This window comes from Ursus americanus, chromosome 1 (genome assembly GCF_024610735.1).
Source record: "Ursus americanus isolate L20-20 chromosome 1, mUrsAme1.1.p, whole genome shotgun sequence".
Taxonomy (NCBI): domain Eukaryota; kingdom Metazoa; phylum Chordata; class Mammalia; order Carnivora; family Ursidae; genus Ursus; species Ursus americanus.
Window position 1 is genome coordinate 80160991 of NC_142127.1, and position 26605 is coordinate 80187595.

At 41.0% G+C, this 26605-nt stretch overlaps 1 long non-coding RNA gene across 1 annotated transcript in view; it reads right to left on the bottom strand.

The window, feature by feature from the left end:
- Positions 1-16744, bottom strand: part of LOC148110807 (uncharacterized) — a 28353-nt gene extending 11609 nt beyond the window's left edge. Inside the window, exon 1 of the long non-coding RNA XR_015724817.1 lies at positions 16599-16744. This is a non-coding gene — a long non-coding RNA (uncharacterized LOC148110807). The remainder of the gene's footprint in view (positions 1-16598) is intronic.
- Positions 16745-26605: the final 9861 nt, after the last annotated feature.

The following is a 26605-nucleotide window of genomic DNA, read 5'->3' on the forward strand; positions in this document are numbered from 1 at the left end:
ACAGCAAAAGGAGAGGGTGTGGCAGTGGTTTGCAAGAAAATCTGGGATTTGGCAGAGGATCGCTCTAGGAGTGCTGCATTTCTAATTTCCAACACTTAATATCACAGAAACATTGTGGGGGAAAAAACACAGAAATCAACGTCTCTGAGTCAGAAAGTGATTCTGATGAATTAGACTCTGAACATGCAACAGTTCCTTTTTATATATGGCCTGAGGATGAAATATGATTTATAAAATCTGTCTAAATCAGTCAAAACTTTTTCAATAAATAGAAAACAATTTTGATAAGAAATCATCATGTAATAGCTTAATTGGCAGTTTTTTCTTAGTGATACAAAACTATCTTTTGATTGGATACGATAAATATGGTGATAAAAATATCTAATACTTACTAATCACTTACAGTGAGTCAGGGACAGCACTAAGCGAGATCCAGGGGTTTTTGCAACCCACCGCACCACACTCCAGCGAAGGAGTTCCATCCCCCACCCCACCCTTCCTAGAGGAAGCTCCAAAGGGTGAGGAAAATGAATGTGTTTCCTGTATGCCCCATATCATCTCTGTACTCTGCCATGTCTTCCTTGGAAGAAATCCTCAGCCTCTGATTTAATAAATTCCTCACTTTTAAGAATTTTAAGAATGCAATCTTTAGCCCAGGTCTTGCATGCCTACCCTCTCTTCCTCTTGGCCCTCTCCTTCCAGTCTTTTGCGTCCTGTGTTTTGAATTTGGTTCACTCTGTTCAAGTCAATGACCAGGCACAGAAGGAGGTGCTGACCTAAAGCAATGAGAAGACTCTGTCCCCACCCGGAGGCGCTTAGAGTCCGTCTGGTTAGGCAAATTCATACCTGAATGGGTAAGCTACCTCCTTACACACCAGAGGTGCTCTGCCCCCCTATGTGCAGGGAGCTCTGACAGTGAGCAACAACTTAGAACAAGCCCCGATGGAAAGAAAGAGAGAGTGTTTTTAAAACTCCTTTGGCTTCATGCTGTGTTATGGGTAATTCCAGTAAACGTTCTGGGGCTGCAGCAAGCTGTTTTGATTCTAAGTCTTTTCACACCTTGCGTCATGTAAGCCTAAAGTGCAAATACTATCTGTTTAATCTTGGACCAACAATGACAGATGAGGTTATATAAAAGTGAAACCAGGATATTGTATGTTGATTAGAGTTCAATTAAAAAAAAAAAAAGTCCTGAAAATGATTCAGTGCCGCCTTCCTGGAAGAAGTAGGAGAAACTCTGACACACAAATACAAAAGTATTCTACTGGTTCATTTCAAAACCACAGTGACAAAAACTATTTAGCACTGTGCTGTAGAATAGATATTAGTAACATTACGGGGTGTCAGACAGTAACATATTAGACAATAACATTTACAGTTTCGTGAGATGAAATCTACACAAGGTAGTTGACTGGTGGGAGGGACCAAAAAAAGGATGGGGTCCATCCTGGAAGAAAATCAGTGTAGAGAAGACTCCATGATCCTAGAATAAGATGCCACCCCGCCAAGAGCCAGGGCTGGGAGCATGCCAAATTCTAGTAAATTCCATTCCATTCCATTGATGTTTATCACCCTCCTTTGTAGTCTGAGAACAGATTACTAAGGGACCTCTTATTTTAAGAGGATCTCAGAACTGTGAAGATACTCATTCCAACCCAGTAGATTAGGATGAAACAAAGCTGTTTTTCTGATCTGCAAATGCACGACCCTAACAATACAAAATCTGCTTGTGCTGAGGAGGCATGGGCATGCCTGTCTTCCTCAAAGTTCTGTTGGCAAGAAGAGATTTCCTGGAAGCAGCAGCACTGTGGTTCATGCAGCATTCAGAAACATACACTAAATTGTCATTGACAAGTCCCTTAAAAAAAAAAAGTATGTCAAATACTGAAATATAACAATTTGGTTGACAGGACCAGATTCCTTGCTAAGAAAAGTCTACACAGAGAAGGGACACTGGCAGTCATGACATTGACATTTTGAAGGGCTCTTATGCTCGTTTGCTGCCTGGTGATGTGTACAGGTGAAAAGATTTATTCTCTCCTTCCCTATCATCCTTACACACCCAAACAAGAAAACTCTTACTAAATTCCTTGGGGGGGGGAGAGGGGAGGGGTTACAAGCATGGGGGGAGGAGCTTTTGTAAAAAGCTTTTGTAAAAAGCTCCTCCCCACCACTCCATCTTTGGATGTTATTGATAGAAATGTGCTGTGTGAGAAAAAGAAAACTTGAAAACCACTCATTAAATACCTAACTGCACAAGTCAAATACCTTGATATGGTGAGTTTCAGGAGACACAGTGACTCCTATCTCAGAAGCTAACCAGGTTTTGACAGCCTTTCACTGTGCAGAGATGGGGTGCTTCTCAGGGTGTGGTTTAAACCTCTATACCCTGCACCCGAGTTTAGGTAGTCACAATTCCTGTTAGGACAGGAGCCGGCTGTTGTTTTCCAGTGTCACCAAGACAACGTTCATGACTAAACCACAACTAACAGAGACCAGAAGCGTTTTACCAAGACACATGTGAACTTCAGCATTAAAATGGCCAGAGTAACTGTAGCCTACTTCATCATTTTTGCTCATGTATTGAAAAGAAATGTCACTATTCCGGGGAAGAAATGCACTCTGGCCCTTCTGAAATGTGTCCTGTGATAAATTATATTGTACTTTATCACAGTAAAGCACCAGTTTTTAAGCCCTCACAGACATTAAGTATGGACGTTTTGTCTCCTTTTACTAAGCATTGGGTAGCATTCGCCTAAAGCCTGAAGGGAAAGAAGCAAGAACCTAATGAAGCAGTTTAAAAGGCAAGAGAACCCCTATGTTTTTATATTATTATTACTAATGCCTTAAGTATCTGACTATGAACATGAGAGCCATGAAGTCACAAATGCAGAATTTGGACAGAACTGCAAAAAAAGTAAGCCCGTTAGCCTTAGAAAGTCAAATGTCTTCACCTCAGGGTTGCTAATGCTGTTTTCCCATGGTTTCTTGGAAAACACAACTGTTTTCTTTGGACTCTTTCCAGGTGCTTTATTGAGGGGGCAAGCTGGATGAAGAGGAGCATATCGTAAATAACTTTGTCACAGAAGGACAAGGAGCGTTGACCTCAATATGCTTCTGTTCTTTCTACGTAAAATTCTCCGAGTACAATTGCGCGGGAAGCAGCGTAGTCAGAGAGGTAGCACTGGTCATTTGCTGACTGTCCTGGGACAATAATCCTCAAATACTTTTATCCTAGAGTTTTACTTTAATACCCTGAATCAGTGCTTCTAAAAGGTGAAGGACCAAATTTTTTTAAAATTTCCAATCCCATGCAGATGTTTGTAAAATACAGTACAAATGAATGACTAGAAAACAAAATGTAAAAACAAGGAATACAAAATAGAACCTTCACATTTTGTGTTATTGATTTCAACAGACACAAAATACTCTGTTGAATTGCTATTAAAGTTTAGAAATGCTTGCTCTCAATTTCTGTACTGACCTTGTGGCAGACAGGTAACAAAAATTCCCAACTACAGTTTCCGAAGGACTGCCTGATCACACACATAGATGCAAACACGGACACACACACACACACACGTATCACGGAAGCACACACACACAAGCACACAAGACACCATATAGGTCAGCTTCTACCCACTTAAAAAATAATTTAAATTTGCATTAAATTATTACATTAGTTTTTGAAAAAACTCAACTTTGTGCAAAAAAATCTGGTGAAGAAACAGCAGTCTCTTACCCCACCACTCCAAATCTTCTAGGGTCTACCCAGAGAGGTGGCCCAGCTAACAATCAGAGCTGTCATAAAGCTGTCGCCATCAGTTCCTCCCCCTCCGCCAGCCTGACCTTCCTCCTGAAGTTCTCTTCCTCCTTCTCATGGGTGCTGTTGAGGTATTCCTTTTACCTTCCTTCTCCAGGGGTTCCCTTTGAGATAGATTATATTCTTGTTCAAAATATTTGCTGCTCCTGCAATGGTGGATTGTACTTCCTTACCCCCTTGACAGCCCACGCCAGGATGTGTGATGTTCCACTCTATGGAAGGATTTTACATCTCTGCCATGTTACACTCAGAAGTCACCATGTCACTTGCCAATCCATGTGTCATCCCAAGGTAGAAGCATAAGAGACAGACAAGATCTGTTCTCTCTCTTTCTCTTTCCCTCTTCCACAAGGCTAGCCATAATGTCCGGGGTAGAGGCTGCTCCATCAGCCTCTGTCCCACTATCAAGATGACAACAGAACTACATGGTGAACACGTTGGGTGAGTAAAAGTTAAACCTTAGTTGTAAACCATGGTCTCGAGACTTCCGTGTTGGTTGTGATTGCGTCATACCATAAGCTGACAGATATGCACTTGTTTCCTGGATCTTCTTTCTTGGTTTACTCCCTCATTTTGGTAATGCATACCTTCTTGTAGTTTCCTGAGAAAGTGTTTGTGATAGGCAAAAATCTAGCATGTCTAAAAATAACAGGATACTGCTATTGAAATAATTTTCCCTCAAGATCGGAGCCCACTAACACATCACCTTCAAGCTTCCAGTGATGCTGTTGAGAAGTCCAGTGCCACTCTCATCCCGGTCCTCTGTAGGTGCCTGCAGCCCCTCCCAGAGGCTTTTACGTTCTGTTTGTTTTTATACATGGTATTCGAAAACTGCATGGTCATACGCTTAGACATGGGCTCTTTGCAAGAGATTTGAGTATCTCCTTCAATCTTAATACTCATGTTTTTCAAATCCAGGAAAGTGTCTTCAATAATTTTTCCCCTTAAGATCATCTTTTATTCCCCTCCTTTTTAAAAGGAAGGATCTAGTTTCAGCAAAGCTACACGTGTTCATAGTTTGCATAATCCACAGCCCTCTCACTGAACACTTACCCTACCCTAGAGACAGGCACTGTGAATTTTTTGAACCGGTTCTTTGGAATTGACCTCCATATCTCTACACATGTTTTAATTGTGGCAACTTGGTATTTCTGCTTTAAGCATTACTTATTGACTTTGCATTATGGAAATGAGGGTTTATTTTCCTCCCTCCCTGCATGCCCACCACATACGTGCTCTTTCATTATATATCGTAATTTTATTTTATTTTTTTAAAGATTTTATTTATATATTTGAAAGAGAGAGAAAGAGAGAGCATGCAGGCGGAGAGACAGAGAGAGGGACAAGCAGACCCCACGCTGAGCACAGAGCCTGACAGGGAGCTTGATCCCACGACCCTGAGACCATGACTTAAGCCGAAATCAAGAGTCGGTCACCCAACCGACTGAGCCACCCAGGTGCCTGTCATAATTTTAATTAGATTAATAATTGGTAGTTATGTTTTTAGAGCCTTGTATTCAATTCTATTTGAACCATATAATAGACTATAATTAATTTTCCTCTCCTGCCTAACTTTCTGGTTTTTTCTGGAGTTAATCATTGTACTGTTCTTTTCATTTATGTGATTGTCTAAGCACATATCACTAACTCAAAACTCTCCACCACTTTAACTCTCATCTCATATAGTCAGACGTATCAGGCTTTCCAGTTGATTGGTTGGTTAGTTGGTTGAATAGTCTGTTGGTTTCTCTCTGTCATGCTGATCAAATCCTTTAAATGCATGGGCATACCCCCAAATGGAAGTCCCTTCTCTGCATTTCTCAAGATAGGACAGAATAAACTTTAGTTTGCAGTTTGTTAACTGGGTTTATAACTTACATATTTAGCCAAATGTTCTGTAGGTCTCCCTTTGTCCTCTTTTCCTGGGCTCTGTACATGGGATGCATCAGGCATGACCTCTAATTCCTGAACCCTTTCGGGTTCCTACAGGACAGGTTACTTCCTTTTTGTTGCTGTCCCTTCTCCCTCCTGCAGGCACTCAGGTATCAGCTTCTTCCATCTTCCATCTGTTACTTTCCTTCCATCTAGCCCATCTTCTAAGCATGTGCTGAATTTTCTCAACTGCTATGGTTTCCTTTCCTGTTCCTTTTGTCCTTAGGCGGGCTGAATTAATTTCTTATTGTCAATGTAACAAATTACCACGAACTTAATGGCTTAAAACACAAATTTATTATCTTATAGTTCTAAAGGTCTGAAGTGTAAAATCAGTCTTGGTGGGCTAAAATCCAGGTGTTGGTGGAGCTGCACTCCTTCCGGACACTCTAGGGGAGGATCTGTTTCTTTGCCTTTTCTAGCTCCTAGAGGCTTCTGTATTCCTTGGCTCATGACCTCATCATCTATCTTCAAAACAGAGCATCTTTCGATTTTTTTTTCTTTCGCTCTGACTCTAATTCTCCTGCCTTCCTTTTTCCCGTTTAAGGATATTTGTGATTACACCCAAATAATCCCAAAAAATCTCCCCATCTCAAAATCCTTAAGTTTATTACATCTGCAAAGTTCTTTTTGCCAGGTAAGCTGACATATTCATAGGTTTCAGGAATTAGGACATGAGTGTCTGGGGATGGGGTGGCATTATTCTGTCTATACCATTAGGGTTTGAAGTTTTCTTAGTCCTGTGCTATGGAGGCTCAGGAACGAACAGAGAACAAAAAGTGTATGTTTAATCAGGAGCCCAGATAGTATGTGTCCTGGTTCAAATCTGTGAAATTCTTCTCCTATCTACTTCTGAAATAGATATAAGTAAGGAGAGCATATAATAGAAATAACCAATTATCACTAAAGCCCTCAATCCATATACAAGATTAGGACAGGCCTGAGAATGTTTTCATACACCCTGAGTGCCACTGGTTGGGAGAGGAGCCAGCAGAGTGGAAATGGGAAGAAAATGAATAAAAAGTGATAAACAGAACAAAGGGGAGGGGAAAAAAGGCTTGTGGAGGAGGTACATATGATAAGATTATGAAATACGGCTATCACTCAGTAATACAGGTGCTACCCATGGCCTAGTAGACACAGATCAGAGATGGGAATAGGCAGTCAACATTATCTATATGGGAAAAAAGGAAGCTAAATTTAGAATTGGAGGCTCTAAATTCAAATCCATCTTTAAATTTACAGTTTCATCTTGTGCAAGTCAATTAGGTGTCTTTAATACATGGCCAAGGAAACTGAAACCCAGAAAAGTTATTTCAGTTTTAAATTAGCACATAGACATCAAAGACCCTAGTGAGACATCATACAGCAGTTGAATGATAGTTGAATCTGAGGTGGAAAGAAGCACCAAATGACAACTAGCATAAGGGTGTAGCCAAGGATAACATGGAAACCCAAGAGCTGACAGGCAGACAAAAAGAAAATTATCTTTTTCATTTCAGGCTAGACGGACTAACTTGGCCATAAGAAAATTCACCTTATTGCATGGATATAATATTCTATGGAAAAACCACTTTTATTCATTCAAAACAATTTTACTGAACTCCTCCAATGTGAAAAACATCATGCTTGCTAGGCATATCTCAATGAATAAGGCAGATGTAATCTCTGCCCTCCTAGAGATTATAGTTAGCAGGGGACTAGACAATTAAATCACAACCAGTAAGTGTGAGAGGCACTTTGATGGAAACAGAGGCCCCTAAACCGGACTGGGGTGTTGGTGTGATGGGGAGAACAGTTAGGTAGGGCTCAGAGCTAATGATATACCCTTCAAAGCTCAGCTAAAGCGTAGGAGCTAGTGAAGCAGGGAGGGAAGGGAGTGATGTGGTAGTGTTTCAAGGAGCCTACTCTTCGCTGAGGAAGGGCAATATCTTGGAAGCTAGTTGGCCTGATTCTTGTGGCATGTGTGAAAATGGCAATAGGCTTATGCCAGAAGAAAAGTGTTTGGGTTACTATGGGGCTTTCAGAATGGTGGAATTATACTGATGAAATCATAACTACTCTGCTTTCCTTTCAATGCAAAGTCCCTCCCCACTGTCCCCTCTATAAGCAGGCAGAGGAGCACCATGGTTGAGAGTAAAACACTAGAGCCAGACTGTCCGGTTCACATTCTACCTTGCCACTTACTAGCTCTAGGATCTCAGAGACATTTCTTTGCGCTTCTGTGCTTCAGTTTACTCATCTATAAAATGTTCCTAATGTTACTATTTCCCCTCATTGGGTTATTGTGAGGATTAAATTAATCAACACAGCAAAAGTGTTTAGAACAGTGCTTGGCACAAAGTAAGGACTCAATAAATCTTCACCTGTTACCGCTACTGATTTCAATCACCGACCACTGGCCCCTTCATAATTTCTAGGGGGTAATAGGCCATCTGACTTTGTTTATGTGGCACTGAGTTCAGTCACAGGAAGCCGAGAACGTCGCGGTCCTGGTAGCTTACCATTTAGTCCTCAAAATCGAAATTAAAAGTAACCAGAATCTTGCTGGTCAGTTCCTCAGTTCTGACTCTGGGACATGGGAAAATAAGAAAGCTTCAAAGAGGTCCTCATCTCCTTCAGGTTATACAGAACCAAGACAGAGACGGCACACAGCATGGCCGTGCTGCAATCAAGCCCCATGAGCAGCCCGTACCTGGGTGGGACCCTCATGATACAGGCTGCAGTACAGAAACTCAGTATCTTCGGATGTATCCCAAGGTGATCAGGCCGAAGGGGATCTGTTTTGCTAACCAAATACCAGGAGATTCATATTTAATCCAGAATTTCAACTACATTCAGTCAACAAATATTTGAATGCCAGCTATGTACAAGACACTGTTCTACAGGTTAAGGACACAGCAGTGGAAAAAAAAAATGTCCCTGCCCTAGAGGGATCAGATGGACAATAAATACAACAAGTGAGTCAAGTATATAGCACACCACAGAGCGATAGGTGCTATGGAGAAAAATAAAGTGGCAAAGGGAGATGGGGGAGCAAAAGAGCAAAGAGAGGTGGAGTATAAGGTGAACGATTTTCATCAGAAGAGAAGCCCTCACAGAAATGGGGACATCTAAACAAAACCCGAGGAAGACATGAAAATGTCTGGAAGGAGCATTCCAAGCATAAGGAACAACAAGTGCACAGTCCCTGAGGAGAAAGCATGTCCAAGACATCTGCGGAACAGCAAAGTGGCCAACATGACCAAACAAAGAAAAGTAAGGGGAAGAATAACAGGAAGTGAGAGCAGGGAGCTAATGGGAATTATAGACCAATTGCAAGAATCATGGCTTTCACTCTGAGTGAGATGGGGACCCGCTGGATAGTTCTGGACAGTGATAGCATGGTTACTTTATGTTTTAAAAGGATCATTCTGGCTGCTATGTTGAGAATAGAATGAAGATTAAGGGTAACTGATACAAAATCCCAGTCAAAGGTGGGAGTGGTGGTATCAGAGGAGATGGGGAGAGTGGTCATATATTTGGAAAAGAGAGCAACAGGATTTGATGACAGATTGGACATGGGGTATAAAAGTTGCTGAGTCAGCCTCTGCAATGGGAATGATGGAGTTTTTGAGGAGGTTTTTGAGGAGAGAGGAGATCTGGAGCTCAGTTTTGTTATAATAAAACGGAGAGGTCCATTAAACATCCAAGTAGGGATGCTGAGGTACTTGGATATACAAGTCTGGGTCTGAAACTAAGGAGTTGTGAACTTACTTATATCTACTGTCATAAGACTGAAGGAGATCATTAAAGCAGAGAGTACAAGAACAAAAGAAGTCCCAGGGCACCTGGGTGGCTCAGTTAGTTAAGTGTCTGCCTTCAGCTCAGGTCATGATCTCAGGGTCCTGGGATCAAACCCCATGTTGGGCTCCCTGCTCAGAGGGGAGTCTGCTTCTCCCTCTCCCTCTGCTCCTCTGCTTGTGCTCTCTCTCTCTCGCTATCTCAAATAAATAAAATCCTTAAAAAAAAAAAAAAGAACAAAAGATGTCCAAGGACAGAGTCCTGAGACATTCCAATATTAAGAGGTCAGTGAGGAAAGGAAACTGAGAACAGTGACCAGTAGTGTAGGACAAAAACCAGGAGAACATAGCGTCCCAGAGGCCAAGTGAAGAAAGTGTTACAGGGAGGAGGGAGGCATCAACTGTGTCAGATGCTGCTGACAGGTCAAGTGAGATGAAGACTAAAAACAGGTCACTGGATTAAGTAACATGGAGAGCAGTCAGGTGGAATGCTGGGGGTAAGAGCTAGTTGCAGAGGATTTAACAGAAAATAAGAGAAAAGGAATTGGGACAGTGAATATAGAACTCTTTCAAGGGTATTTACTGTAGAGAGAGAAAAAAAAGAAAAGAAAAGAAAAAGAAAAATGAGACAGTAGCTGGAGGAAGAAGTAGAAGTCAAGAGTTGTTTTTTGTTCTTGTTAAGATTAATTTTAAGAAGCAATGTATTAATTTACATGGGGAACTATAACTGGTAAACAGACCAGGAATAGTTATAACAGGTCAGTGCTTTCTCTTTTCTGTGGGAAAACTATCTGGAAAGCACAATGAAAATCACAAGATGGGGCACCTAGGTGGTTCAGTTAGTTAAGCGTCTGCCTTTGGCTCAGGTCATGATCCCGGGGTCCTGGGATCAAGCCCCACATCAGGTTCCCTACTCTTGGCGGTGAGCTTGCTTCTCCCTCTCCCTCTGCCTACTGCTCCCCCTGCTTGTGCGCACGTGCTCTCTCTGTCAAATAAACAAATAAAATCTTTAAAAGAAAAGAAAGGAAAATCACAAGATGACTTCATGAGCATTGATAACTTGCACCGATTCCAACTATGAAGAGCCTCAAGCATCCCTCTGTACTGCTGGGGACAACTCAGTAGATCATATGCTTGCATCAACTGGGCAAGGGACCTCTCCCTTGACCAGTGCTGGAGAAACTCTAACCATGCATTCATTCTTTTATTCAAGAAACATTACTAAGCACCTATTATATACCAGTTACTAGGGATACAAGTTCAACAAAACAACACTCTGCCTTTAGGAAGCTCATGGTTCAATGAAGGATGAAGATAAGTGAATGAATAGTTACAATATAATGAGTATTAAAAGAGGTACATGTACATATAAGGGAAAAAAAATTAAATAGTTAACTATTTGATAGTGGGGATATTTGGGTCATTCACTTTTTTTTTTCTTTTTGCTGTTATAAATAGAGAGATGTTAATGATTTCAACTGCTTTCTGATCCAGAAATCTTTATTGATATCTATTTCATTAAGATAATTACATTAAGATTAAGATTATAAGGTAATAACCAAATAAGAAGAAAGCCTTTTATATACCTCCTCATTTGAACTGCAAAAGCAACCAAGAAAATAAATCTGAACAGTATGAACCATCGAAGATCAGAGACAGGCAAGTTGGAAACTCATTCAACAAATACATATTGAGCACCGTGTATATGTTAGGGCATGGTTCTAATACTTGACATACATCAGTGAACAAAATGAAAATATTGCTTTTTAAAACTTGTATTTTAGCAGGGGAGTCAGTCAACAGTAAACATAAAAAGTAGTAAAATAGTATGTTCGAAGGTAGTAAGTGCCACAGAAAAGAAATATTAACAGGATATGGAGATTCCAGAAAAATGAGGTGGGTACAGGGGGGTGGTGGTGATTGAGGTGGGGGTCAAGTTGCAATTTTAAATAGTATGGTAAAAAAAAAAAAACCCACAATGTGATGCCCTTTTTCACTCATAAATAAGCAATCAGAGTAAAGATGGACTGAGGTGGGCACTTTGATACATTGCTTAAAGGAGTGTAAATTGCTATAACCCTTCTGAATAGCAATTGGACAATCAAGGACTTGAGAATGCTTCAGGGTCTTTGCCGCAGTGATTTATATCCAGTGTGAGGAAGTAACTCTAAATAAAACTTCGTGAATAAAGCAAAAAATAGATAGATAGAGAGATAGAGAGAGAGAGATAGATAGATAGGAGATAGATGGATGCATGGAAGGAAGGAAGGAAGGAAGGAAGTTAGTTCGGTCCGGGCCTCAGTGAGAAAGTGCTTTCTCCCTCAGCAGACTTGAAGGAAGTGAGGGAGTTAACTCTCTCCATACTTGGAAAAAGAACATTTTAGGCACTGAAACAGCCCCGAGGTGCTAAGGCAGAAGTGTGGCTGGTATATGGCCAGGCAAGAAGTAAGGAGACTTCTTCAGAAGCAATTGCAGTAATCCAGGCAAGAAATGAAGGTATTGTAGACTTGGCTCACTTGCAGTGGAGGTGGTAAGCAGTCAGATTTGGATACATTTTGCAGGTATAGCCAATAAATTTTTCTAAAGGAATATATGTGAGGTGTGAGAGAAAGGAAGGCACTAAGAATTGTGCCAAGATTTTTAACCTCAGCTATTAGGGTGGGAAAAGCTGCAAGTACAGATGTGAGGGGGAAATTCAGTTCAGATTTAGATATATTGAGTTTGAGGTGTCTATTAGACATCTATAGCATCTCAGATCCTTTGGCCTCTTACTCTGCCCCTGTTGCCATACCCAACATACCTCAGGCCATAACCACCCGACAGTGTTTTGCTTCATGTTCCGGCCCATACAAAATGGAGGTATCTGAATTTGGGGGGGGGAGAGTAGTGTTAGCATCCATCCTATTGACTGAATCTCTGCCTCTTCCCCTGACTTACTTCTTTTCCCTATTGTCATTTCCCAGGGATTATATTCCCTAATAAAATAACAGCTTAGAGGCCTACACCTCAGGTCTGCTTCCTGGGGAAACCCAGGCTAAGACAATAACCATGTTGAGGTGTGCGTAGGTACTGGTTTAAATGAGCCTGGAGTTTGGGGGAGTGATTTGTGGGGAAGGTATAATTTTGGAAGTTGTCAGTATAGACCTAGTATTTACAATCATGAGACTGGATGAGAGCACAAAGGAGTAGACAAAAAAGAAATGTCAGAAAGAGGAGAGGTTGAAGATTTTAGTACCTTTGAGACAGAAACAATGTTTTAGTCACTACTCTACCCACAGTTTCTAAGAGTGCATGGCACAAAGTAGGTGTTTAACAGTTACTTTTAGAATAAAAGAAATAGGTCACCATGGCTTTGGGGTTAGGTAGGAGAGTGAATTAAGTCATGAGAGATGATGAACTAGAATAGGCAGGGCTCACGGAATTTGAGTTTGTAGTGAGAGTGATAGTCAGGTTCAACAGCGGAAGCAAGAGAGAAAAATAACAGGAAAAGGAAGCCGTGGTTAGAGAGAAGCTCTCAGATATCACTTTCTCCTTGAAGTCTTTTATAATCAACTTATGAGATCTCCCCCCTTTTCTGGATCTCTCTCAGGGTACTTATCGATCATAAACTAAGTCAAGTTATATCCATGTGCTCTTCTCTACTTTTCCCAATATTGATCATATTTTCCAGGGGTGTAATTGAGTCAAAAATAAAGGTAGCTTCCAAGTCCCAGAGACAAAAAATGGATGTTTAAAGTTTGACATTTCTAGTTCATTTTCATGGTTCATAGAGATGCTAGAGAAGACTAGATGAAATTGAGAGACTCAATTTCAATTTTGGAGTATATCCAAAATGTTTAGTAAAATAACTTGCACTTGGATGAATGGACGATTGAATGAATGAGTGAGTGAACAAAGTTAGGTGAGAACAGAGGCCAAGAGAGCAGAACTCAAGGAGAATACAGGGTGTAATAACTGATGAAGGTCCACAGGTCTGACGACAGAGCACGAGGGAGTAAAGGACGTGGGCCTGCAGTCAAAATGCACCTAGGAAGTGAGCCAAGTAAGATATGAAGAGATAGGGCCTAACTGAAGGTCATTGTGGACAGATAGGAAGAATGTGAGGAAATTTTGAAACAAAAAACTACCATTTTGATGGATGACAAAAATAGGCTATGAGTAAATAATTTCAAGAATTTGGTGTCATGTATAGGGTAAGAAGAGCAAGATGATAAGCTCAATTTTGAAAATGTATTTGACATAAGGGTGAGATATGCAAGTAAAAGTAGTAATAGGCAACATTTTAATCAACTTATTACATGTCAAACATTGTTCCAAGAACACATTCCATCAATGGTCTCATTTAATTACCACAATAACACGATGATGTAGGTGCTATTATCATCTTTATTTTGCAGACGGGAAAACTAAGGGACAAGAATGAACAATTTGTCCAGTGTCACATAGTTAGTAAGTGGCTGAGCCAGGATTTCACACCAAGATATTAAGGAACTTTGCCCAGGACCAGATATATTCATTATTTATTCAATAAATATTTAACAAGCACCGCTACAATCTATAAATTGTTGCTGGTGCTAGGAATGGGAGGGGAGGAAGAGAGCTGGTGGTGAATAAGACAGACATAATTCTTACCCGCACAGACTTAAATAAGTATGTATGGTGAGTCGGAAAATAAACTGAGAAGTTACAGTTTGGTAGGGGAGTGGGTAGCAAAAAAGAATTCCAGAGGAGGGGCAACATGTGTAAGTACCTTGAGATGAGAGCCTACAGTAGGAAAAAGAGAGAGAGAGAGAGAGAGAGAGAGAGAGAGGGAGAAGAGCCTAGAAAAAATAAAAAGACTAATATGGCTGGAGTGCTGAGAGCTAGGAGGACAATTGGGGAAGTTGGGGAGAATGAGAAACCCATATCGTAGAGGGTCTGGTGTCCATGATAAGGAGCTTAGACTGTTTTCAGTAAGCAAAGGGAAGCCATTAAGAATTCAAGCAGAGTAGTGACTTGATCAGATTTATATTAAAAAAAAAAAAAGACTCTGGTACAGCATGGCAACTGGATTGGAATAAGCCAAAAGCAGTTCTGTTGGACCTAGATGGTAGTCATTGCAAGACTTCAAATGATGAGGGTTGACTATACTACAGTATGAAAAGTAGCCATCAGTAAGGAGAGGCCACAAATCAAAAAAAAAAATTTTTAAAGATTTTATTTATTTTAAAGTGAGGGAGAGAGCGTGGGGGGTGGGAGGCGGCAGAGGGAGAGGGAGAGCATCTCAAGCATACTCACAGCACAGAGCACAGAGCCCAAAGCCAGGCTTGATCCCTACGACTCTGAGATTATGACCTGAACCAAAATCAAGAGTCGGACACTTAACCGACTGAGCCACCCAGGCACCCCACAAATTCAATTTTTTAAGGCAGAGAAGCCTAGGTGATTGGGATGTATGTCAAAAGTATCTCAAGTTTCTGGCTTGAACTGAGTAGATGGATGGGATGCCCCTCACTGATCCAAGGGCTATGAGAAGAGGATTTTGGAGGGATTATGATATATAGGTTGAGTTTGACATGGCCCAGTCATCCAAATGAAAGTGTCCCAAAGCCGGTTAGAAATATGAATTCAGAGTTCAAGAGCCAGATCTAGGCTTGAGGTATGGGTTGGACAGTCTTTGGCAGAGGGTACCTGAAGCCGCTGGAAGAGGATGAGACCACCAAGAAAAGTGTACACGAGGGCTCGGCTCTGCAGGATTCCAATATTTGAATAACAGAGAAGTTGCTTGTTAAAGAACAATCAGAGAAATAAGAGGAAAACCGAAATAAGAGCAGAGGGAAGAGAATATTTAAATAAAGGTGTAGTCAATAGTTCCAAATGCTAGAATGAGGTCTTGTAAGAGGAGGACTGAAGCTTGTAGGTGACAGTTCAGAGCTGCCTCAGGTGAGTGGTGAACAGAAGCCAGACTGGAGAGGGCTGAGCAGTGGGACCCGTGAGAATGTCCATTGGGTAAGACACAACTGCAGTCATAGCTGGAGAGAAATATTTTTAATATTTTTAAATAAATGAGACTTGAGCATGTTCAAGTATTAGAAAAGCCAGCCGTGAAGGAAGTGTTGAATATAACAGAAGGAGAGAGGGATCCTCTTCAGCCCAAAGTCCCTGAGAGAGCAGAAGGGGATCTAGAGTACCAGGAAGAGCAACTCTTCTTTGTGATAGGAAGCCAGTAAGGGGTGGGGCTCAGTCAGATTTGAACCCACTCGGTCCTCTCGGTCGGCTTCCTAAAGATAGGTTTGCTTTAAAGCACAGAAGAATTATAAGCCATGAGAGCCCGGGGAAAGGACTGCAGAGTTCAGTAAAAAGAAGAGTCAGAAACGTGGCCTTGAGCGACCTCTGAGAAAGCAGTTTCAGTAGTCGAAGGAACGTTAGTCACACTGTCGGGTTTAGAGTGGGAGTGGGTGGTGAAGAAAAGGGCGCAGTGGGTGCAAACCACAGCGGTAAGAAACGGCGGTGAAAAGACAGCGACCCGGGAGGTTGCCAGAACAAAAAGGCGGGCAGGTGGGGGAAGGGGGTCATATTTTGGAATGTCCCAGAGCAACCTCGGTCGGGACAGGTCATTACTCGGAGGCCCTCCAGGACCGAACAGGTCATCCACGGCCTGGCTGCTGGGCTGCACCCCGCCAGGTGCCACAAGTCCCGGGGCCTCCGCGCCCCCCCCCCATCCCCCGAGATCGAACAGTGAGGCGAGCGGCCGCCAGGTCTTTCCGCTGACTCTCGGAGAGGAGAGGCCGCGGGCCGGGCAAACCCTTCCCACGCGGGCGCCACCACGCCGGGGCAGCGCAGGGGCCCCGCGTCCCGGCACCCGGCCCACGCCCCAGGCCCCAAGCTTCGGGGCGTTTGCAGAGCCTCCGCCGCCCTTCCTCCCAACTCGCCCGACTCCGGCTCTCAGCCGAGTCCCACACCCGGCGGCGCGTCGGCCACGTCCCCGCAGCTTTTGAAAGTTCCCGGGGCGGGAGGCGCTCAGGGGCCAGGGCTCAGGCCCGGCGCACCGCGCCGCAGACGCCCTAGAGCCCGCCGCTTACCGCCGCAGGGGCAGGCAGGCGCGGGGGTTTCCACCAAGCCGTCGACACCCCAAGGGAATTCCCCACAGGGCCACGCGCGAACCCGCCTTCCTCCTGCATATTGCCGCCGCCGGGTTTTATCCGCAAAACGGCGAGGTGGGGCTCAGACCACTCCTCCCCCGCCCGTCCCTTCCCACCTTAGCCACCACCCCAATCCCGGCGGAACGCCTTCGCCTCGGCCGAAGGACTCCGAAGGCTTTCGGCAAGTTCCGCCTCCAGCGCGGGGGGCGGGGCCGCTCGAGCTCCTCCGGGCCGAGCTCGGCTGTTTCCGTGCGCGGCCGCTGCGCACTCGGCACTGGGCGGCGCTGGCTGGCTCCCTGGCTGCGGCTCCTCAGTCGGCGGCGGCTGCTGCTGCCTGTGGCCCGGGCGGCTGGGAGAAGCGGAGTGTTGGTGAGTGACGCGGCGGAGGTGTAGTTTGACGCGGTGTGTTACGTGGGGGAGAGAATAAAACTCCAGCGAGATCCGGGCCGCGAACGAAAGCAGTGACGGAGGAGCTTGTACCACCGGTAAGAGGAGCAGGAGGAGGAGGCAGGAGCCGGAGAGAGCCGGGGGGACGGAGGGGGGACGGGGAGGCGCCGGACACCCGCGCTCGGGGCCTTCCCCTCGCAGGAGGGGCCGCGGTAAAGATGGAGCCTCCGCCCGAGCCCCACAACATCGCCGCCGCTCGCAGCGAACAAAGAATAATGGCGGCGGACTGGAGCCAGCGGCGGCCGGGGCGGCAGCGACTCTGCCTGCAGCCAGCGGCGGCGCTCATGGCGGGGGGCGGCGGGCGGCGGGCGGGGTGGGAGCCGGCGGCCGGGGGTGTGTGCGGGCGGCCGGCCGCGGCGAGCTGGCGCCCGCGTTCCCGCCGCCGCCGCCGGGCCGGGCCGGGCGCGGAGCCGGGAGCCGGGAGCCGCCCCGGGGGAGGCCGCCCGCCGCCCGCCCGGCCCGGCGCTGCCCCCCGCGCCGCCCGTCCGCTCGCCCGGCCCCCGCTGCCCGCCTCGCCCCCGGTCTGGCCCGACCTGGCCCGGCCGTCCGCCGGGGCAGCGCCGCCGGGGTGCCCGCGGGGGGTGGAGGAGGAAGAAGGCGACAGTTGAGGGCAGAGGAGGTGAAGGTGCCTGCCTTCCCGGTAGCCTCGGTGTCTGCCATGCCCGCTTCGCGAGGGGAAGCGCTGCAACGTCTGACCTACTCTTCTTTCCACTCTCTTTGTGCAATAAAGTTCGAAACCAAAGGTTTCCTCTCGTACTGTATTTTATTCATGCCCTTTTCCCCCGCTCCCACCCCATTGGGGAGATACTGTTTCTGTTCTTTTCTGCTTAGTTGACATGATGAGAGCCGTGCTTTTTAATATAATTTTTTTACTCTTTCCCTCATTCTTTTTTTAAGTCAGTAGTTATGGAAATGCATTCTTTGGGGAGGAAGGGGGTGCTAAGAAAAAACATATTTGTAAAACTTTTTAAAAAACTGTTGGGATCCTGTAAAAGGGAAGCTGGTGTTTGAAAACAGTTTCGGTTTTAACCCTTTTAGTAAGGTAATAATCCTTGAGATCTATCATTCTGAAACACTTCGTTGAAACGCATATTAGCCGATGCACTTTTGTTTTACATCACTTTGTGGGGGGGGGGGGACCGAGTTTGGGTAATCCTCTGGATCCGGGTTTCCCACATGTTTCTGTCTAAACTTAAACAAGAGATTGATTAATACTAATTCTAAAAATAGGCATTTAAAAGTATCCAGTGTTTGCCTCCCATGCAATAAGTAACTCCAGCCGGGGACCGACAGTAGTTTAAACCACAAGGCTTATTTTTTCTTTGCCTGTTGGGAAAAAGGAACGGCAGAAAAATCACTGACACATTGAAGATTAAAAGACAGTTTTGAAAGGACCTGGAATATGACCTATTTAAGTTTATGATAGGTTCCTAAGAAGTTAGAATTTTATCCTAGCCTTAAGCTTGCATCAGTTCTGCCTTCTAAAGGTTTGGTGTAAAAGATACTTTGGTTGCCAGCTATTGAAATCTTTTTACACTCACAGCTCATTTCCTGCTTTAAAAGTAAAGCCAAAACGGTTATTTTAGGTGGTGCAAAAGATGAACAAGTTATTTGTTTTAAAAATACTGTCATAGTAGGATAGTATTGTGGTTGATACAAGGTTTCTTCTCAAGAATAAATAGTGATTGGTAATAGAAGCACTGTCTTTTGATTTTTCTGTATCCAAGTCACTTTTTCAAAACCTACTTTATTGTAAATCTTTTTTAAAAAACCACACATTAGCAGTATGTTATTGCTGAGAAAATTAATTAAGATGCAGTAAAGAGTTTTTACATAAGGATGGGGGAGGTGATTTTATTTACAAACACTGAAGTAATTATAGTATTGATGATGCCATAGATTACTGTTTTTCCATAAGATTTTCTGCAAGACAGCATCAGTTGAGTAGAATATTTTTCCCTTACAGAGACTGTATGACAGGGACTTTTTCTTTGTGAATTAAAAGGGGAAAAAAGTTTTCTGATGGATTTTTTCTTGTCTTATCCAAAAGATCTTTTAAATTTTGTTTTATTCATAGATTCATAATGTGCAACTCTTAGCAATTCCAAGTGGAATGTTTCAGACTTTTATATTCATAAATATTTGAATGTTCACTTGGAGCATGGTTATAAGTTACATTTATGTCACTTCTCAGGGATCAGTAAAAGTTACAGTTAAATCTATTTGTACCCTTTTTTTTTTAATGGATACATCTATTCAAAAAGCGAATAAATCTTTGACTCAGACACACTGAAAAATGTTAAAGGGCCACTTCTTGTGAAATTTAAAGTTCTGGTGTTACCCCTTTTTTAATGATTTTTTTTTCCACGTTAAGAACCTAAGGAAATTTAGAAACCTGATTCATAAAATGGTACCTTCCTTTTCTTGCTGAAAATTTATATTGCTGAATTTTATAATTTCATTTGTTCCATAAAATAATTTATCAGATATGGTTATATAGACTTGTTTGTAGGAGCCTGTGTCAAAGTCTTAGAAGCATATGTTTCTGGATGTACAGTGTCACTTCCAGTGATGGCTTCTTTATTGAATAGTTAGAGCTCAAATCTGAATTTAAGAATATACTAGATAATCCGGGAATGGAAAAAATGCAAGTTTTTTTTTCCTTACTCATGTGTGAACTCATCTCTACTGCAGAATCACTTGAGGCAGTAGTTCGTGGTAATTCAAATATATAGTTAGCATTTACTCTGACAGAGAATGTAGTTTAGTGGAAAGAGCATTGGGTTTGGACTCAGGCCTGGGTTTCATTCCTGCTGTTGCCACTACTATCATTTGCCTACCCTCAAGAAATTTTGTGACCTGTGAATTTTCTTAAATCTTTCAACCTTGGTTTCCTTATCTGTTAAATTAGAATACCACCTACTTTATAGGGCTGTGAGATAATTATAAAGTACCTCCTTAGGGACTCAGTGATAGCTATTCATCTTAAAGCTTTAACTTCCTGTCTGAGGGACCTTCAGCAAATTTCTTCTCCATTCCTCAATTTCCTTGGTCACAAATGTACTATTTCTACCTTGTAGAAATGTGGGTGTTATATAAGTTAATACATATTAAATGCCTAGTATTTCACAAGTGCTCAACAAACATTTCCTATCTTTTTAAAAATTATTCATTATTATTATTACTACATTTAATACACTCAGCCAGAAGCTGCAACAAATCCAAAGATGAATTACACTGTTTTATATCTACCCTCAAGGAACTTTTGGGGACATGATGATTAATAAGGCAGAATATATGTCATAAGAAAACAAAGGAGAGATCAGATCACCCTTGGTGAAGTAATGGAAGAAAGGAAGATTATATATTTATACTTCCAGTTTTATTTTTTTAATAAGTAATTCATTCAGGTAGTCCATAATTCAAATCATAAAATGTAATACAGCAGATAGTCATGTGATAGACCTTCATGCTCATTCCCATTGCCCAAGTATTACCAATTTCTTCTTTGTCCTTTCAAAGGTAATTCTATCCGTGTAAAAGCAAATACTGTATGTATTCCCCACCCCATGCTCCACACTTTTTTTTTTTTTACAAATGATAGTATACCATCTACACTATTCTATATCTTGCTTTTGTTTTTTCACCTAAAATGGCTTAGCCATTGGTTTATATCAGTACATGAAAAGCTTCATTTTTTTTTTTTAATGAGGCATCTCATTGTATGGCTGTACCTGTATTTATTAACCAGTTAGTAAGCTGATTTTATTTTTAGGTCTTGTATGACCTTTTAAGCTAAGGGAATCTGTCATTATGCCTTTATTTCTTTAAATGAAAGACATTTCTTTTAAATGAGAAATACCAGTTTCTGACAGGAAGTGGTTATTTGAACTGCCTTACTACCTTTTTAGCTCTAGTTTTTAAGTTTTAGTGAAATGATCCAGACGTGCATGAAAAGGTAAGTTGTATAAAGGTTAACTCACAAAGTAAGTTCAGTCTGAATTAACTCTCTTGTTGAGATTCTTGTACACTGAACAGACTTCTATTATTGCAGCCAAAAAGTGTCTATAGTTTTTTCTCTAAATGAGAAAAGACATCTCATGTAGTCCAGTCTTTTTTTTTTTTTAAGTGTACTATTCTCATGCAATATTACTACCCAGTAATGCTGATTAGGGTGCTAGCTTTTTCCCCTGTGTGTGTGTTTTTTTTTCTTATATTCTCATTAACTTTTTCTTTGATGATTTTCCAGTATTTCTTAGTGTAATTATCAGTGGGTTTTATATTTGATACCTAAGTAAATAGCAATAAATAATAGCTAGTAATATATAAATAGCAAGAAATAAATGAGTTTCACCTATATGCTTGTTTACTTAGACTTTACTGCTTAGATGATTGTGTATGATGCGTGTGTGTGTGTTTGGAGGTCCCTGGTCAGCTAACTGGAGCAAGTAATACTCATCTCAACTAGAACACAAAACAAGTTTCAGTACCTCTCTCTTTTTTTGGCTCTTTTTTTTTTTTTTTTAAGATTTTATTTATTTATCCGACAGAGATAAAGACAGCCAGCGAGAGAGGGAACACAAGCAGGGGGAGTGGGAGAGGAAGAAGCAGGCTCATAGTGGAGGAGCCTGATGTGGGGCTCGATCCCATAACACCGGGATCACGCCCTGAGCCAAAGGCAGACACTTACCCGCTGTGCCACCCAGGCGCCCCTTTTTGGCTCTTCTAAGTAGTATTTAACTATAGTACATTTTACATGAAGTTAGTATATTTATCTTTAAAATACATATGCTGTGTTTTAAGTTGATTAAACTTAGAAAGAAAATGATAACTAATAATCCAGCAGCAGAGACACACACAAGTCTCTTATCTTTCAAAAAAAGTCATTAAATGAACCTGTTGTGGTGTATTTCATTTTTTGTATGCTCAAGTTGACAGATGTGCGAAATTTCTTCATGTAAGAATATCGCCTTACCGGTATTTTGAGGATTTACAGTATTTTATATAAAATATTGACATGTTTGGTTTTTACCTGCTCAGCAGCCAAAATGTTTACAAAGCACTCGTCTTTACAGATTTGGGGGGGATGGAGATAGATAATTGAAATCTGTAAAGGCAGAAAATTTTCCTTCTGAAACATACCTATGGGCAGCCAGAGACTTAAATGATTTCTCACGGTATCCTGGAATCAGTAAATTGTCTTTTGTGGTGGAGGTAAAGATCATGAACTAAAGGGACAAACTGATAATGTGAAAATGACTGTTTTCCTCTGCCAGTTTTATATGCTAACTCAGTCATGATAGAAGAGCTAATAATCCTGGTCAACTTTCTGAAGCTGTAAGAAGAAAAGATGGTTTTGAATTTATCCTATACTATTATCTGTAAGTGTTGGTTTTTGAGACATGTTTGAAACCTGGATAAAGAGTAGCTTTTGGATTTCCTTATTCAGAATGCTTCTCCCCTTAATACACACACACACACACACTCTCTTTTGTTTTGTTTTGCATTCTTAGCTCTGCCAGGTGTGGCCCTGTAGAGATATGTTTTGTTATATTTTACCTAGAGTCTTACTCACGGGTCTTCTTGGTTATCAAAAAGAAGGGAGGGGGCTACTAGTCTTTCATATTCTGGTGTTTATTCCAACAAATAAGTAAAAGACACTATTTTACACCTCCAATGCTGAAAAATTACCCTTGGCATTTATTTAATCAGTTCTTGGGGCTAGTTACATGAATTTCAACTTAAGAAAAGTAATACTCCTTGATAAACTTTTAAATGCCCGAGTTGCTTTTTCTTATGGTTGAGTTGAAGTAATAAAGGAGTTTACCATGAATGAGATGGGCTGTCTGAACAAAGATGAAAAGCGCTTATAAGTGTTCTTTCTGCTCTTGGATTAAATTAGGATCTCTGAATAATCTAATATAAAGAGCAAGGTTTAGAGAGTAAGAGGTGTGAGGGATTGATGGTGAGTTTTTTGCCAAAAGGCGAGAAGTAAAGACTGATAACGTTGTTGTAGAAGAGAGGATTAAGTGGGACCTTAAAATTGCTAAGAATGACCTTGGTGTACAAGTAGAAGGTAGATCTGAAAGTTGATGGTAATAGGAAATGTCTTGCCCAAAGGTTAATGAATCTTCTCTGAAACTAAGATTTCTTTCTTCAATTTTAAGAGTATTTCTAATGAGCTGGTTATCTGTGAGTTTCTGGTTATAATTATGTGACGGTATAGATATAACTAAAAATGCTTGTAATTTAGCCAAAGCTGAATAACCATTATTTCTGAGGGTTGTTATCCCTATTTGTGTAAATGATTGACAAATAGGAGACTCAAAAATACATTGCTTATCACTGAAGTGAAAATTGTTATTTGTTCCGAACTATTTGTACTCCTAAAGGAGTATCATTTCCTTGAAAGTATCAGTAGCAGCTTTGTTTGCTGTGACCAGTAATACTAATGGCTTTGGTTTAACTTACTGTCATTTATCAGTCTAGTCATTTATTCAGTGAACATGTATTGACCGTTGACTTCTTATAGTAAGTGAAATAATCGTAAGAAAACTTATTCAGTTATGTATTTTTATAGATATTAATTGATGCATTGTGCTAGTTGCTGTAAACAGTAAAACCTGAGTATATGGCTCCTGCCCTCAGAGAACCTACATACAGTATAGTGGAGATGACAAAAGCAGTGTAAGAAAGAAGGACGTATGCATGGCACAATGTCAGTTCTTCACTACTGTCTTGAAGGGCCATAAGTTTAGAAGAGAAGGAATTTAGTGAAGAAAAGTTTTATGAGAAAGTGAGAATATAAACTGAATACTAAAGAACTTGGATAGGTAGTGATAAAAGGGAGTTTGTTCTAGGTAGTGGCAAGGACAATAAAGATGAAGACATGGAAGTAGAATGAGGTACAAATCAAGCTATAACAACTTTCAGTGAAACATTTTCATTTGAAGTACCATATTTTGAGAATTATTTGTTACGAACAGTTTATTATGATGTCTGTATGGGTATAGTGTATTTCTCATAAACTCTACTATATTGGGGGAATTCAAACTTAACCAACGTTTACCATTAAGGGAATAGTAACTCCTTCATTTTTTACAGATGACTAAACTGAGCCCTTGAGAGCTTAAATCATTTATTTGCTGGTAGAGCCTTTTCCCTGAGCAAGAAATAACAGTAAGCATATAGTCTTCATCACTGTTTTTGTAGCATAATCTTTTTGTGAAGAAAGGTTTCATGTTTCTGGCTTTATTAATGATTACTGGGATTTTTGTTCCTAAAAAGTAATAGTTTAGGTTTATAAAAGTTCACTTGGACGAAGTATTCTAGCCAGGGTATTTAAAAAAATACATTGTTTTCATTATCTTACTAATTAGATCTACATCAATAGGAGGGGCACCTGGCTGGCTCACTCTGTAGTTTGTTGACTCTTGATGGCAGGGTCATGAGTTCAAGCCCCATGATCGCCGTGGAGCCTACTTTAAATAAATAAATAAATAAATAAATAAATAAATAAATAAATAATAAATATTTTTAAAAGATCAGCATCGGTAGAAAGATTACCATAAATAGCCAGCTCATGCTTTATTTTTTTTCCCATAATTCATTGTATATCTGTCATTTCAAACTGGAATTTTATGGTTTTAAATCATTGTTATTAAATACTTGTTTGGAGGGAATTGATAGGCAACCTAGTTATAAAGATTAGTTTATCCTTGACCAGCTGTGTGTGTGTGTGTGTGTGTGTGTGTGTGTAAGTTCTTGTATAACACATATTTATCTCTTGTTAGCTTGTAAGTTCTTTGAGAGAAAATTTTTTGTCTGTTTTAAACTCTAGGCCCCATAGTTTTTGGCAGAACACTTATTATGTAATAGGCACAGAAAATGTATTTGTTTAATGAAAGATTCCCTCTTGGGAGGGTCACAACTTTGAAAGGCAGGGGGCAGGAAAGAGTCCTCCTGTAGAAATGCACCCAGTAAAGGAAGCAGACTTACATGCTTCAGACAGTTAAAACTTACTGAAATTACAGATTTATTTTTTCAAAGCCAAGGAAATTAGGCTCATTTTTCCGTAGCTTAAAAAGAAGTTTTTCTGCTTCAAGTTTTCATTAAACTCTGGTGCTTTACTAATCCTTTTTGCCTCTGAGACATGAGAAATGTCATGAGATTTTATTATTAATCGAAATGACTTTACCAGAAATCACCACCAGGTTGGTTTAAAAAAAAAAAAAACAGTACATCACTGATTGGACTTGATTTTGATTCTTTCAGGAATAAATATATCTAAACTTGAAGTGACTCTTTTATCAGAACTGTACATAAAGTCTTTGCTGTTGTCTGCATGTAATTTACCGGCTTTATAGCTTTACCATGGCTAATTTTTAAATGTAGTCCAATATATTCTTGGTGCCTTAGGTGCTTGGGCTTTTTCTAGCAAGCAAAACATAATAAAAATGGTTAGCCAAAAAAAAATGCTTAGCATGTGGCTTAATTGTCCATGCTGTTCCATTGCCAAATACAAAGAATTCTTCACATTTTATAATATTGGAGACTATGTGGTATACCTCTGCAGTCTTGTAAATTCCTTGCAAATCTCTTAACATGTCTAGTTCTCCATCTGTGAAGTCGGAGCTAAAACCGGGATTCCTGTCTTATGACTTCCTGTAACATGTGCTGTCTCACTTCAGGAAAAGTGAATTGTCACTCTTCCATGTCTAATTTGTAAATAATTCACCAAGAATAGCATTTCAAAATTCAGTACAAAACAGACCTGTCAAAATAATAAATGTTAACTTTATAAACACACTTGGATATTCATTTTCCAGTTGAACATAGTGATTTTCACATAGTCCCGCAGGTTTTATTGAGTAAGTGGAATAGTAGGCTTTAAATATTTAACTTCAGGGCATAACTTTTGTGGGTCCTTACAGTTTTAGCATTGAGCTAGTTTATGAATCAGAACTTAAAATATGAAGGCAGTTTCACTCTTTAGTCAACACAAAAATGCTTTTCTATAAGTAACTGCTCGTAGGAGGTGTATAATCCTTTTTTCCTTTAAAAAAAAAAATTCATCTCCAAAAAATCCATTTAGTAGAACTTCATATAGGAATTTTGTGTAGGATCATGTCTTTGAAATGCTTAACATGTAAAAAGCTGTAAACATAGTATTGGATGAGAAAGAAAGAAAATGGGACGGGATGGGATAAAATGTTATTATCTAAAATAATGCACAGTCATGGTTGCTGCCTTGCTAAGCAACAGTGTTTGTCTCTTGGTGACCAGATACATGAAGGCTTGTTTGAGAGCTGTGAGTAGTCAGTCTTACTTGCAGGCAAACAAGGCAAATACATTTTGCCAGTACTTAGAAAATAATAACTTTGATTTGAGAAAGCACTAAAGCTTTTCTCTTGAAAGTTACTATAGAAATAGTCACATGTCATAGGATGGCTATCATCATGCAGTACATTTCTATAAATTACGTAACGTTTTTCTAATTC